The sequence below is a fragment of the Uranotaenia lowii genome, chromosome 2 (assembly GCF_029784155.1).
Source record: "Uranotaenia lowii strain MFRU-FL chromosome 2, ASM2978415v1, whole genome shotgun sequence".
NCBI classification, from domain to species: Eukaryota; Metazoa; Arthropoda; class Insecta; order Diptera; family Culicidae; genus Uranotaenia; species Uranotaenia lowii.
In genome coordinates this window covers 420,206,859-420,222,655 of record NC_073692.1, presented here as the reverse complement: position 1 = coordinate 420,222,655, position 15,797 = coordinate 420,206,859, and the positions used below count along the sequence as shown (strand labels likewise).

General features: G+C 36.6%; 1 pseudogene; it reads left to right on the top strand.

Annotated features, from left to right (window-relative positions):
• The first annotated feature begins 1,096 nt into the window (after positions 1-1,096).
• LOC129743458 (ATP synthase subunit gamma, mitochondrial-like) lies at positions 1,097-1,849 on the top strand (annotated as a pseudogene).
• The last annotated feature ends 13,948 nt before the right edge of the window (positions 1,850-15,797 follow it).

Sequence of the window (15,797 nt, the reverse complement as noted above, 5' to 3'; positions counted from 1 at the left end):
AAAACTTAAACATTCATCGAATACTCATTACTCAACACAAATTGAAGCCGAATGAAGCCTCATTACTCAAATCATACTTTAGGTCTACCAAACACATTTTAATTGAAGAAAAATAAAACCCATTAATTGGCTTAGACACTTTCAGGAAGCTTTTGAATTGCAGAATTCACTTCTTTCCATTTCTTTTTTAATTTTCGGCTAACCAACCATTCTTCCCGCTTAACTCAGCAACAAAGCCATCAAAGCAAGCGCTGATTTTCTAAACACCGATACCGTTACATGCCGCGTGTTACCAAGGCAACCACTCTGGGCGCGCGTCACCCTCAGAAAGCCAATCACACGTATGCCGGATATTTCACTGATATTCTATCGAAAATACTCCACTGTTCGACCGCGCACAACAAATTATAATGGATTCCTTGTTCATCTGATGAAAACCACAGGTGCAGTTAAATAAAACTACATAATATCAGCCAGTCCTATGTCGATGAGTGTACCATTAGGACGACGTTCACCTAGTCATTTTTCTCCTAATACTTGCACACCATTTCTCTCAATTCATACAGACCATAAATTAATTAGGACAAAACCACATTATACTTATATTATCACTCCAATTTTTTAAAATCATTCGGACACGTAGAGACATCCAATTTTCTCCAAACTGACGAACAGCCCTCCCTCACGATTTAAGCACTAAACACGGAGCGAGTGAAATTACAAACCGCACCGTTTCAAGTCCCGCGCGCGACTGATTTTTTAATCGATTTTTTACGTGCAATTTTAACCATATTTCTATGCCGCATACAATAATCAAGAAATGGTTAGAAATAAGATCCACAAACGAAAGAAGTTTTCCATGCCAGACCACCACATTCAAGCGAAACAAGAACAACAGTTTATGGGATTTTCATTCTATTGGATGAAAAAATATAGTGAGAATCGAACTCGCTGCAACAGCTTATCTCGGCTTGCCAGTCCGTTTTCTTACCCAGTTCACCATCATTCGACAATATCCTCGCTGGATGATTGTTTCCATCCTGCTTTGTCTTGTGATAGGATATGGGATATGTTTTGTTTGGTTTCATTCAGACATATGTTATGCGGTAGCGCTGGAAGCACAACGCTAGTTATTAGAAAGCCTGTTAATGCCGGTTCGGCATAGAATCTTACACCGATAATTCCACCTGATTTGTGGGTATACAAATCCACAGTGTGGAACAGCGAAACGTGAGCCGAAGTCAGAGCACAGCAATTTTACGAGAAGCCAGAGATTAAACCGAGAGAGGAGGAGCCAAAAAGCTGTACATTGCTATCACCTACGAGAGCGATCTTTGCGGTGCTGTTCACAGTGGTGTTGCCCATGGAATTCGCGGTGATCTTCCCAACAATCTCAGCACCAGTTCATCTGTGTCGGTGACAAGTCATGGAACGGGAATTGCTGCGTTCCAACATGCTAGAATAATCACCATGGTGTTCAATGAGGTTAGCCATTTGCCACCCCTTCTTGGATGCTGCCAAGCTTACGAATACCATCATCAATCTCGGTTACAAGTACACCAATGGTTAAATCATCTACAACAAAAGCTCGAAGGGCGTGGAGTCGTTCGCCAAGTTGCTCGTGATTCGATGTTATCCTGAACTTAATCCGGATGCGGATGCCTGGGGTGTGACAATGAACAGTCCTCCCGTATGACGGCTATGGACAAAGCTTTCAAGAACGCCGGCGAGACGATTGACAAATTTACGCTGACCTTCAACCTGCAACCGAACCTAACACGACATCATTACTCTTGGCATGATTGAAGTCACCTCTGCTACTGCTTTGGAAAGCAAGGATTTAGTTTAAAGAAAAATATACAAATTGCTCTTAAACCGGATGATTTTTCGGATCTCATTTATTTTATCTCCGAAAGCTGCTCAATTTACGCAATTTTCATGTAAATCTGCTTTTTATGAAAAAAAAAGGTAATCACCTATAAATTTCGTCATGCAGACTTTTTCTGATATTTTTGTTCAAAATCTTCCAGACTTCAGAAAAACAGTTTGCATTTCTGCTTGTGGCAGTCTTCCACAAAGTGTGGCGACCTCCGGAAATTTGTTGCGGGGGTTCGGCTATTTGTGCTGAAGAATCATGAGAGTTTTAGTGGAAATTAATAACAGAACACGCATTTCATAGGAAGTCTTTCTCCATCGCATACTTCTGCATTTAAAAAAAAGCCTAAATAGTGTGTAGCTCTTTTTGGTTGCTGTGTTTTTCTTTCAACATTTTCATTGGAAGGCTTTTTTTGCCTTTGGGTTTTCTTTATATAAGATCAAAATATTTTATTTTATTCACCCTTTACCACATTCGAGCCTAAATGTGGTCTCGAACTTAGTTTACATTTTTTTAGCCTAATTCTGGCACGATCTTCAACAGATCCAGTTAACTTATATACTTTGCCGACGACATTGATATAGTCAGCAGATCATCTGCGGCAGTGGAGGGGATCTACCGCAAACTGAAAGGCGAAGCAGGAAGGATTGAGTTAGTGATTAATACATCCAAGAAGAAGTGTATGCCGGCCTGCAGGCTCTGAGACCGGCCGAGCCCGCTTTTCCAGTAAAAACAAAGTCACGATCGACGGCGACGAGCTGAAGATTGTCGAAGACTTTGTTTATCTCGGTTCACTGATGACCGCACTGGTGATCAGTGGAAGTCGTGCCTACTATGGACTCCACAGGCATCTGCGTTCGAGAAGGCTTAGCCCTCGCACGAAGTGGAACCTATACATGACACGGTTGTTCTCCACGGGCACGAGACATGGATATTGCTTGAGGAGGACCTGCGTACACTCGGAGTATTCGAGCGACGAATGTTAAGAAACATCTTTGGCGGCATGCAGGAGAACGAAGTGGACCAAGTGAATTTTAGGAATAATGTTCGTCAGGTTATGTCGTGAGACGGAATACTACGATAATAAAAAAATAGTATTTAGATTTTCGGATGACCCCTTTTGAAGGGGGTCGTCCATACAAGATAAATATTGTTTTAACGGTATTGGCGTTTTTATACATTGGATAGCGATAAAAAAAATTTTCACAAGAGTGTTTTGAAGGACGGCAATTGATTCTTGGTACCTATAAAAATTAAATAGGAAAAGAAATCGGCCCAAGGGGTCGTCCATATGACCAGTTTAATGTTTTTGCGATATTGGCGTTATTATTATTCCTTGGATTTAGACGAAAATTTTCCCTTAGGAGTTTTGAGTAACGAACAATCAATTCCAGGTATTAAATTCAGGGTCAGGGGTTGGCAGGTCCATATCTTATGTTTAATGTTTTTGTGATATTGGCGTTATTATACATCGGATTGTGATGAAAATTTGAACAAAAGTGTTTTGAGGAACGAGCAATCGATTCTAGGCTTCAAATTTAGGGTCAGGAATTTCCAAAGGGTTCGTCTTTATCAACTGTTTAATGTTTTGTGATTTTGACGTTATTCTACATAGGATTGAGAATTAAATTTCCACATACGAGTTCAAATTTTGGGTCATTAGTCGGAAACGGTGATCACTGTTTTGCGAGATTGTCTTGATGATGCAGAGATTGTAAAGCAAATTGGCTCATAGGAGTTTTACAGTAAAGGTAATTGATTTTTATAATCGAACACAAACACACACATGATCTCAATGAAACTTGATGTTTACTCGAAGAGATTCCTTTTTCTTTATTGTACCTACCTACCTAAGGGTCCAGCGCCGATTGACCGGCGCATAGGGCTGAGATAAAAGATCTCCACTGCTGGCGATCCGGAGCCAGCGTCTTCACTTGCTGCCAGCCGAGGTTCTCGTCAACTGTGCGGATTTCAACGGCTAGACTTCGCCGCCACGAGCTTTTGGGCCTGCCTCTTCTTCGATTCCCATCTGGATTCCAGTCAAGCGCCTCTCTGCAAATCTCGTTTTCATCTCTTCGCAGCGTGTGCCCAACCCATCTCCATTTACGTTCCCGAATCTCGATTTCTAGCGCCTTTTGATGGCACCGGCGATGAAGTTCAACGTTTGAGATCCAGTTGCCAGGCCACCAAGCGCGGATGATGTTCCGCAGGCAGCGATTCACCAAAACTTGCAGTTTTCGCGTCGTCACCGCATATGTGCACCAAGTTTCACACCCGTACAGCAATACGGATTTGACGTTTGAGTTGAAGATTCGGATCTTAGTTCGTAGAGAGATCTGGCGTGACCGCCAGATGTTTCGGAGACTCGCAAACGCAAATCGGGCTTTTCTGATCCGGGTCTCGATGTCCTTCTTGGTCCCACCATCAGGCGTAATCTGGCTACCAAGATACTGGAAGCACTCCACTGTCTCAACTTGTTGTCCAGCTACCACGAAATTGGAACGATTTTCTGTATTGATTTCCATCGACTTGGTCTTTCTGACATTGATTTTGAGACCTGCTGCCTTGGAGCTTTCGGTGAGGTCGTCGAGTTTGCTCTGCATGTCTTGTTGTGTTTGGGCGAGCAAAACAATATCGTCTTCTTTATTGTAAGCGTACATATTTTGAGGATATGATGGCTAGTATATCACAAATGCTAAAACCATCAATCCATAGTAAGTGTACTATGTATGCCGTAACCGGGATTCGATCTCATGACCATTGTCTTAGAAGACTTGAAGGCTATCCTCTATGCCACGGACTGCGGCATTCAAGGTGTCATGATTTGGATCGAGAACTAAAAAATTGATCATCTTTACGTATACATGATTGAAAGCGAAACGAAGTTCGTACGAGATCAGCTAGTAAATAAATAAAAGAAGGCTTCAAACGATTTTAATGCATTATAAATTCAATTACAAATTATTAATATTGAAAATAAACTAATGTTTATTACATCATTTTATACACTATTTAAACAATCAAAATTCACGAAGAAAAAAGTTTTTATTACTTCATAAGTAATTTCTACTCATACAAAAAAACAATTTCTCAACGGATTCCTAATACATGCAATAGTGGGTTAAGCTCTGCCGGATTTTCCTATTTCGTCAAAAAACCTACACCATTGGCTTTGAACAACTTAATCTAAAACCGGTTTCACGTAAAAGCACGACTTCAGGTACTCAGATATAATAAGATACGAATCGCACTACACGCCCCTGGCTTGTATTCAGTCGAGAGTTGGAGCGCGATGGAAAAACTCTCCCTATATCGCTCAGTGTTTAGTACACAGTGGCAACGGTCTCTTGCAGGAATAAGCAGGAGACAAGCAAACGTATATGATGTATCGTTGGATAGTTATAACATTGCTTAACCGTTCGGACTAGACAAATTCAATTAACGCTCCGAAATGTAACGTTCTGAGGGATTGTCAAACGAAAAATATTGACAAATAGTGGGTGTCAATTATATGGATTGGTGTGTAGGGCATAAGTAAAGCATTTTGTACCATCTTCTGGTAAAATTTTCACCTGGCCCTAGAATTTCAAATATTTCAAACATTTTTTTTAACTGTGCTACAGTGATCGAACAAGGAAAGCTATTTGAGATGGAGTGCAGGTAGGACGTGCAACAGCCGTCATCTTACTGAGATTGATTGTCACTTAAACATCTCCGCCCGCTCTTAAATTGTGGCGCATGCTATTACTCATCAGAGGCCGTTCAAATATTACGTTACGCAGTGTCCGTTCATTTCAGACATCCCCTGCCCGCAACGTAACACATTCGTCTAAGATTTTCTGTAAAAAACCACGAAAAGTAACACGCTGTTATACCCCCTTTCCCTCTAAATGTGTTACGAAATATTTGAATGGTCCCTCAACGGACACGTTTGCGCCGTAACTTTTTATGGTTGACTTAATATTTTTACTTTTCGAATATTTTTCGTGCTGAGTTTATTTTCATACCTCAGACGACATTTTCATTCTGATATCGTTGGAATGCTTGCACCCTCAAGGAATGCGTGGCATTTTCTGTGTTCATGATTTTTATTCCTAAGGATGTACCTACATGAAGCACAAAATGCATTACTGATTCAGCTAAGTAAACAAACTACTAATGAAACTACTAACAGACTACCATGATCGGCTCAAATCAAAGTAACTCTGGGTGATGCTGGGTATGATTAGGGTGGTGCGCTAGTTTTTTGAACGAATACCAAATTTCCATGAAAAAATAACAGAGGAAAATTAAAAAGACAGCTTTGAATGAGAATTATTCATTCGATTCAAAAAAAAAAAAAAAAAAATAATCGTAAATATTTTTTACATTTATAACATCGACTTGAAGAGAAATTTCTGTATCCTTACGGTCAAGTAAATATCATTCTACAATGTAAAAGCTGTTAAGCCCCATGAAAAATTTATAACCGAGAGAGGCTCTGGAAAAAACTGGAATCAGAATTGCAGTTTTTTACGTAGTATCATGGCAGGTATTAAATTCTTGTCTCTGCCTTTGAAACTATCTTTAAATTATTAGTATTTATTTTGAGTTAAAACAGTCGAGCCACTCTACTACTTCTGATCAAAGCTTAAGCGTGCTCGCAAGCTCAATCAGAAAAAATCAGTCGTTCAACAGTAGCATGTTCCTATCAAAACTATGTCCAGTTCACTTACGCTCAGCTGTCAGCGCCAAAGGCCCATGCTTTGCTCATATGGAAGCAATTATTTATCACCATTTGGTTCCTCATGCTGGTTGCTATCCTATTGATTAATCGTGAGTACAAAACGGTCGGCTTCGTCTCACCGAAACAGTAATCATTTTATGAGCTATTAATTAGTGAAACCCTTTCAAGTGCGTTGGTATGAATTTGAAGACGTATTATTTCTAACCTGAATAAACTTAGTAGATTTATTGAAATTAAATTGAATGTGTTTTCTATTAATAAACGATTTTTTGTTCTGAAATTTTTTGATCGCCCTCGCAATTATTAATAATTTAGCAAAACAATTCTTCTCATAAATGTCAATCAACATCAACAAAAGGTAGATGCAAAATATCTGTTGAGGTAAGCACCGAGAAAAAAAACCAAATCAACTTCAACTAATGTTGAGCGTCTGTCATCGAAAGGGTAAACGTCAAGCATGGATGCGCCGCGCCAACTGTCGTACCTAGGCGCTAAGCGTTGTGATGAATTTGATAATTGTAGCCAGCAGCTCTGGCCACCTTTGGGAATAATCGAGCCGAGCGGCTCGTTTGTTCGAGTTTCGTTTAGCTTTTATCGATAGTTGTATCGCATGTTTGCGAGTAGGCATCTACACGAAACGTTTAACAATGTCTTGCGAGGAAAATCTGTGAAGAATTAACATTCGAACGTTTCAGTTGAGTGAACGTATGGGGTATGTTCTAATCATATGCCTTCACGTGCTGGTAACACTATTGCTAATCTGAATAGAATGGAAAAAGTAAGTAAAGGTTTCAGTGGAAAGTTGAATTTATGAATACTATTGAATTTTCTTTTAGAACCAAATTATTAGCTGAGAGCCTTTAGAGTATATTTTTCTTATTATCATGAATGTTTCAAGCATTTGATTTAAGAATCAGTTTAACAGTTAACAGTTAAACAGTTAAACCTCTCTCGGTGGCTCTTATACTAACTTTGATATCTGAAACCGATTGCCCTTCCCTCAAAACTCCCGTGTGCAAATTTTCAAAGCGATCCATTGCAAAATAATGTCAATATTGCTAAAAAAGTGAAAAATTAATCAATATGGACGACCCCTTTCGTCGACCCCTATCAAAACAATTGACATATGAAATCGATTGCCAGTCTCTGAAAACTACCGTGTGGAAATTTTCATCCCAATTCGATGTATAATAACGACAATATTGCAAAAATATTGAAACGTTTATATGGACGACCCCCTTTGCCGATCCCTTACACTGAATTTTGTACCTCAAATCGATTGCACGTTACTCAAAACTATCGTGTATCAATTTTCATCTGAATACTATGTATAATAACGTCAATATCGCAAAAAGGGGAACAGTTAATATGGACGACCTCTTTTGCTGACCCCTTACACAAAATTTGACACCTGAAATCAAGTGCTCGTCTTTTAAAACACTCATGTGCAAATTTTCAACTCAATCCGACTAAAATTAACGTCAATATCGCGAAAACAATATTTGTGTTGTATGGACGACCCCCTTCAAAAGGGGTCATCCAAAAATCTGAAAACATTTTTCATTATTCCTGGTCCTTGCCTGCTCCATTCCAGCATCCATGCCAAATTTCAGACCTCCAGCTCTTTAGACGGCTGAGTCTTAAGAGGACAAACAAACAAACAAACAAACAAACAGAAATTGCTTTTTATCTATATAGATTAGTTAAAACTAATGGTCTGTATGACAACACAGTCTCTTAAATCACTAAAGGAAATCGGAAAATTCGATTGTTTCAATAAATTTTGTGTTATCTCGAAAAAAATGTTTTGTCAATAATCGACATTACAATCTCAAAAAAAAAAACAATAACAAAGGGAGACCAAAGGAAATTCGGAGAATTAAAATTTTTATTTTGATGTCTGATGATTCAATGAGGCATGAATCGTTCAGATCTGGTGTTATCCCCTTAAAAAAAATGGAAAAAAATCGACCTTCTTTGACTTTGTCGCTTTCCGAAAACCAACCGGAATTATTTATCTGTTGGTAAGAAATTGATGCTAAAAAAAATTAGTTCTTAACAGTTACAATATGTGTCTAAAGTAAGGTTGCCAGGTTGCCCGTTTTATCCGGGGTTGCCAGGATATTTAATATAAAATTTAGGAAAAGTCCGGTCAGGCCCGGTTGCCCGGATTTCGCCCTGGTTTATTCTCATTCTCATTTTCAAATAAAACTTAAAAAATGGAATTGTGTTGCTATTTTTTTTTATTTATGCGTCTAAAACGAGATTTTTTGAGCAAGTATCATACAAATTGTCAGGTTTTTTTATATGCTAGAATTCAACTTAAAATATGCTGATAAATTTTGATGAAAAAAAAAATTTTTTAAAGTTTTTTCTTGATTTTTGATAAATAATTCCTAGGTTTTGACTAAATTTGCCCGGATATTGTCCGAATTTTAGTAGACAGTTTTGAAATCAAATGCCCGAAAGAGCCTCTTTTGTAAGGATCATAAAAATATAAGAGCCACTCTCCAAATCAGTTCTCTGTGACATAAAAACTAAAGCTTAAATTTCTCGAGTGCGCCGTATTAAAAGGCGTAAGTTACATCTTAAAGACAAATATTCTAAGTGAAAAGAAGTTGCGAATAGTTTATGTTACATTTTATTTCGAGATCAAACTTTTTGATTTTATTTTGTTTCAAACGACGTAATGAGAGCGCATGCAAAAAATATGTTTGAATGTTATTTGTGAGAAATTTTAAGCTTTTCTCACATTTTTTTTAAATAAATTAGATTTTATTTTCAGAAAGTGTTATCATTGGGAAACAAAATCCTGATTATCAATCCTAGTTTACGATTTCAGATTTTTTAATGTACAACTTAAAAGATGTCAATTTCTTTGTTTGTCCTGGGTGTAAGTAAGAGATCGAGATGAGCAATTATGATATTGAACGAAAAACATAGTTCAATTTTAATTTAATGGAATGAAAAAAAAAACTAATTAATGAAATAAATTTTCACTTTTTAATGCCTGAAACTTTTTTTTTAAATTTTAACATTTTAAATTTTATTTTTTTAAATTCAAATGTATTCCGACAATTATCCAATTTCGGCTTTTGCAGATGTGCAGATGAATCATTTATATTGTTCAGAAGGCGACTTTAAATGTGCCTCATACTCATCCTCTTGAAACTATTTGTCAGCAGCGACCATTTAGGTAGTTCATGGCGTCATCGTGAGCACTGCTACTCGAGGAATATTCCGAAAGAAAATTTAATTAATTATGTATTGTATAGAACTTTGCATTTGTTAATCATTTGTGAGCATCACATTTTTACAAAATGGTAAAATTTTATATTTTTTAATTAACTCATTTTAAACATTTGGTACATATTCGGTTATATAATTTTCGTTGAAGTGTGGTGCACATCAGAATATGAAAAAATGTTGTTTAAAAACTTGTTCTAAACCGATTTTTTTACAAAGATCTAGCCGATCAAGGCAATTTTTTCTATTCAAGTCTTAAGATTCCCATTGACGATCATTTGACCAACAAACAAATGAAGTTAGCTGGTGCAATGAAAATATAATGGAATGTAACAAATTGCAAAAGGTTGATTTTTTCAGCACGAGTTATCCAACGAGGTTGCAAATTTGAACAATATCAAGTACCGTAAACTGGGGGAACTTTGATCACTTTTTTCTTTAATTTTTAAATATTTTGGAAGGGGTTGCTTTTTCGTAATACCTAAAAGCTTTAAAACCCTTACTTAGGTGAGGAGTATAAAACATGATCATTGATTGCATTAAATTCAAACGACATTAGAGGTTATAATTAATTGTTTATTACAAAACCAGATTTTGAGTTTCGGGGTAACTTTGATCACTATGGTTTTTACGTATCCCAACATCTTGAAATTTATTATAATGATGGCATTGAGCACAAAAGGCTCAAAACATCGATAACAGTAATTTTTTGTTGGGACTAAATTGAATTTTTCATCGTTTTCTTTCACTTCCATCTGTACCGTTGAGCCGTCAACACGTACGCCGGAGCATCGTATCGTTGCTGTGTACCTGCAGGAACATTTTAAATTATTTTTTTTTCTTACCTGTTTTTCCATCAGCACTTTTCAGTGCTAAAATTATTTTCATTTTATTTTATTCATATTTTTCTCTTTTCTTTCCAGCATGGGGAAGTCTTCAGCCGGCTCAAGGGCCGGGAGAAAACGGATTGCTGAACCTAATCCAGGGCCATCTGCCAAAAAAGTTGAAATTTCCAATTCATTCGATGTCCTTCATAACATAGGTGATGAGGAAATATTCATATTTAATTCTGATAAGAGTACTAAGAAACCTTCTTCTTCTTATACTCTTAAAAACGAAAAGGTTCCACCAATTACGGTCACGATTCCTGACTTCAATGCCTTTCGGAAAGAAATCGTCACTTCCGTCAAGGATGTGAAGATTTCTTTTCAGATCGGTCGAAGGGGAACTGCTCGTATTTTGGCGGAATCTTTTAATGATTTTCAAAAAATTTTAAATTATTTGAATAATAAAAAACATCAATTTTTTACGTACGACACTAGAAGTGATCGTCCATTTAAAGTTGTACTTCGTGGTCTCACCGGCGATCAGACACCGGATGAGATCACATCTGAATTAAATTCTTTGTTAGGTTTTTCTCCAATTCAAGTAATTCAAATGAGGAAAAGAACCAACACGAATAATATCAGTAGTGTTGGTTTTGCTCCTGAGCTTTATTTGATCCATTTGAAAAAGGATCAAGTTAATAATTTGCAATTTCTTGAAAAGGCTCGTCTTATGTTTCATTGTCGAGTCAAATTCGAACCTTTTCGAAAATCTTCAACCAATTTCCTTCAAAATATTACGCAATGTCGTCGTTGTCAAGCTTTTTGTCACGGCACTAAAAATTGTAGAATGAATGCCAGATGCATGCTTTGCGGCTCATTCGATCATGAAAAATCTAAATGCCTTTATGGTGGTGATAAACCAAAAACAGAATTTTTCAAGTGTGCAAATTGCGCAGGTAATCATTCCTCGAATTCGCTAGACTGTCCCATCAGGGCAAAAATTATTGCTTCTAGGAAAAATCCCAAAGTTTCCAGAAAAGTTTCTTCTCCTCCTTCCTCTTTGTCGTCTTCAAACGTCGGGCCGGCAAACAACCTGCCTGTTCGCAGTCAGCCTCGGCCTACATTGGAATCACGGCTGGGTAATACCCGAAGTGATTTTAATGTTACCTGTGCTGAATCTGCGCCACAGACTCGTTGTTTATCGTTCTCAGAGGCAGGCTTCGGACGAATCCTGAGGCGCCACTCAAAAGAGGCAGAGCAGTACCGCTCATAGAGGAGGAACTCCCAAACTCCTGCGCAGTCGGAAATAACTCTTTCTCGCTTCTCCTAACGCCAAAATCTCTAAGAGCGCCAGTCACTCTTTGCTCTCCCAGAGGCTCTGCGTTCCTCCCAAAGAGCCTCCCTGGGAGGAATGACTGCATGTGACGATTCAGAATTGCGTTCGAGTTAGGTATATATTTGATTGCTTCAAGCAGCTCACAGCTGCTGGCTGGCTGATGGGGTGGCTGTGTGGCGATGTAAGCACAACGAGTTTTAGACTATGTTTAACTTTAACAACGTTTACATTATTACTCTAATTTACATTCAATGATCATGTAAAACGTTTGTCGTATTTTTGGTTTTCAGAATACATTCGGCCGGTGTTAAAAGAAGTACCGTCAACCGGGGCATCATGCACACTTTTCACCATGAATGGCTTCTAAAAACTTAACGTACACATAATTATTATTGATAGGACATCAAATTAACTTTGTCAGAAAAATTATTGGTTTCCCCAGTTATTTTTAAATTCACAAAAATATGCGATTATCACCCTACTAAAAAAAAGACAAGATGCAACAAACTTTGTTGTTAATGAAAAAACAAATGGAAACGTCGAATATTTATAGCTCTAGATATATTTGTGATGTCATAACGTATAAACCACTAATTTTAGTAAGTTTCGATTTTGCTAAAATTTGTTCTGTCAAAAATGATTTAAAAAAAAGCATATGGGCGCTGCATACATTTAGGGGTGAAAACATACTACAAAAATCGACTAGCTTAAACCATAAAAGTTCATGTTATGATAGATGAAATTTTTAAATTAACAAGCGCGTGATGCAGAACAATAATATTAAAAAAAAAGTTCTGTCAAAAATTATTTTTAAAAAAGCATAAGGGTGCTGCATACATTTAGGGGTAAAAAATACTACAAAAAATCAACTAACTTAAATCATAAAAATTCATGTTATGATAGATGAAATTTTGAAATTAATAAACGCGTGATGAAAAACAATCATATTCAAGTATATGAAATCGAGATTTAAATTTGATGAATTTTAGCCCAGACTGGTAACAAAATTATATTTTTTTATTTATTTATTTATAAATATTTGCATCAGAGTTGTTATAGGGTAATAAAAGCAGTAGATATAAAGTTTGTATGTGATATCGTTTAGCCAATCCGTCAAACTTGGTAAAATGTTTTACGACATCGAAAAATGTGAAAAATTGTACATCTTTTGCTCAATTTTTAAAATTGAGAAAATGAGAATCAAAATTTTAAAAATCTATATCGCGATGTTAAAAACTGAGTAATCATAATTATCATTAAATGATAATTTTATTACATAAAATATATTTATTCAAATAAAAACTGAATAAGTGTGGTGGTATACAAAAGAAGCATCTAACCCTGCTCTTACATGATACCCCGTTTGACGGTTATTGAAGAAATACTAGCTACCCGAACAAAATATCTCAAATTTCTTTACTAACTTGAGGCTCGTTGCGCGATTTCTTCTTATGCTATCGTACTTAAACTTTTCATGTAAACTTCACACAGCAATCTGCTTATTTTGGCCGCTCTACTCAACAAACTTATCAGCCGGGACACGTTCTATCTACTGCTATTCGTATTAAATCATTCCCAAATGACACCGCCGGCGTAAACCAAAACTAACGAACAAGGGCCAGCCAGATACCTAGCACATAACGTTTGCTTTATAAGCGTGCTCCTAGGGAGCTACTCCCGTAGAGCGCTCATTTCCCTTTTCAGAGCAGAGCGAGAGGCAACAAGAACTCCCTGGGAGCATTGCATCATTGAGGCAAATGGTAACTCCTTCTCATTCCATCTTGCCGCCTAAAGAGTGGGAGCAGATTTGAGCTCCGTGGGTGTTTGCTCTCAAATGAATCCGAAGCCTGCTCAGAGGTGGTTGAAAATGGGTTTCCCTCTTCAGGTTCAACTAATAAAAATGGGAAAAAACCAAGTCTCAACGTTCATGCGAAGGCTTGGGAAAATCCCCGAAATTCAAATACTTGTTCTTCTCCTTCATTTTATGATCCTAACAATTTTGTTGATTTGGGTGAGATTACTGAGGAAAAATTAAAATTTTTGCATCAAAATTTAATGAAAATGATGCAACTTATGTTGAAAGCAAATTCAATGTTTGAAGCTTTCCAAACTTCTTTTAATTATGCTAACAAAATTATTATGACTTTACGATTCCCTCATGGATCCAAATAGATGTTTAAATATTATGAATTGGAATGCTAGATCTTTGCTGGCTAACCAAGATGAGTTCTTTTTATTTTTGAAAACTCAAAACATACATATTGCTGCCATCACTGAAACTTTTTTAAAGCCAGACAATAACTTGAAAAGCAATGCTTTCTTTAAAATTTTGCGTAACGGTCGACTTGATCGACAAGGTGGGGGTGTAGCTATTGTCATCAATAGTCGTCTCAAATTTAGACTTCTATGGGGAAAATTATAATTGTTGCCGCATATTTGCCTTTTCAATGTAGCGGTGAACAGAAAAATTTTTTGAAGGGAGATTTACAAAAACTCACCAGAAATAAATCTAAATTTTTTGTTATTGGTGACTTTAATGCAAAACACCGATCTTGGAATAATATTTCATCAAATTCAAATGGGAATATTTTATTTAATGACTGCTCTGCTGGATATTACACTGTTGAATATCCTAATGGGCATACTTGTTTCTCTTCGATTAGAAATCCTTCCACAATTGATTTGGTTCTAACGGATTTAGGCGAGCATTGTAGTCAATTAGTTACTCATGCGGACCTCGATTCAGACCACCTTCCAGTAACTTTTTCTTTATCTCAAAGTCCCATTGAAAACCCTTTAAAATCAACTTTTAACTTTCAAAAAGCTGACTGGGAGCGATATAGGAATTTTATTGAACGTAATTTGAATGTAAACGTTCCACTTAATTCAATAAAAGATATTGATTTGGCTGTAGAAAATTTGACAACTTCAATAGTCAATGCTAAAGCCGCTTCAATACCGAAAGTTAAACATAAATTTAATCAACCTTTAATTGATGATGATCTTCAGTTTTTGATACGACTGAAAAACATTCGTCGACGCCAATATCAACGTACTAGGGATCCTTATTTGAAATTTATTTATTGCGACCTTCAAAAAGAGATCAAACGTCATTTAAATTTCATTCGTAATGAAAATTTTGCCAAAGCAGTAGAGGACATAAAACCCTACTCAAAGCCTTTTTGGAAATTAACTAAAATTCTAAAAAAGCCCCAGAAGCCAATTCCTACTTTGAAAGACGGGGATAAACTTCTTTTAACGAATGCAGAAAAAGCTCAAAAATTAGCACAACAATTTGAGACTGCTCATGATTTTAATTTAAACGTTGTAAGTCCAATTGATGCTCAAATTTCCCTTGAATTTGATGATATTCTTTCTAAACAAAATGTATTTGAAAGTTCTTATGAAACAAATATTGATGAACTTAAATTGATTTGCAAAAAATTTAAAAATATGAAAGCCCCGGGGGAAGATGGGATTTTCTATATTCTTATTAAAAAGTTGCCTGAAAGCACTTTAAATTTTTTAGTTAAAATCTTCAATAAATGTTTTCACTTGGCTTATTTTCCCAATAAATGGAAAAATGCCAAAGTAACTCCAATTTTGAAACCTGGAAAAAATGCTTCAGAGCCTTCAAGTTATCGACCAATTAGTTTGCTCCCTTATTTAAGTAAACTATTTGAGAGAGTTATTTTGAATAGAATGATGATTCACATTAATCAGAATTCTATTTTCCCTGATGAACAATTTGGTTTTCGTCATGGACATTCTACTACACATCAACTT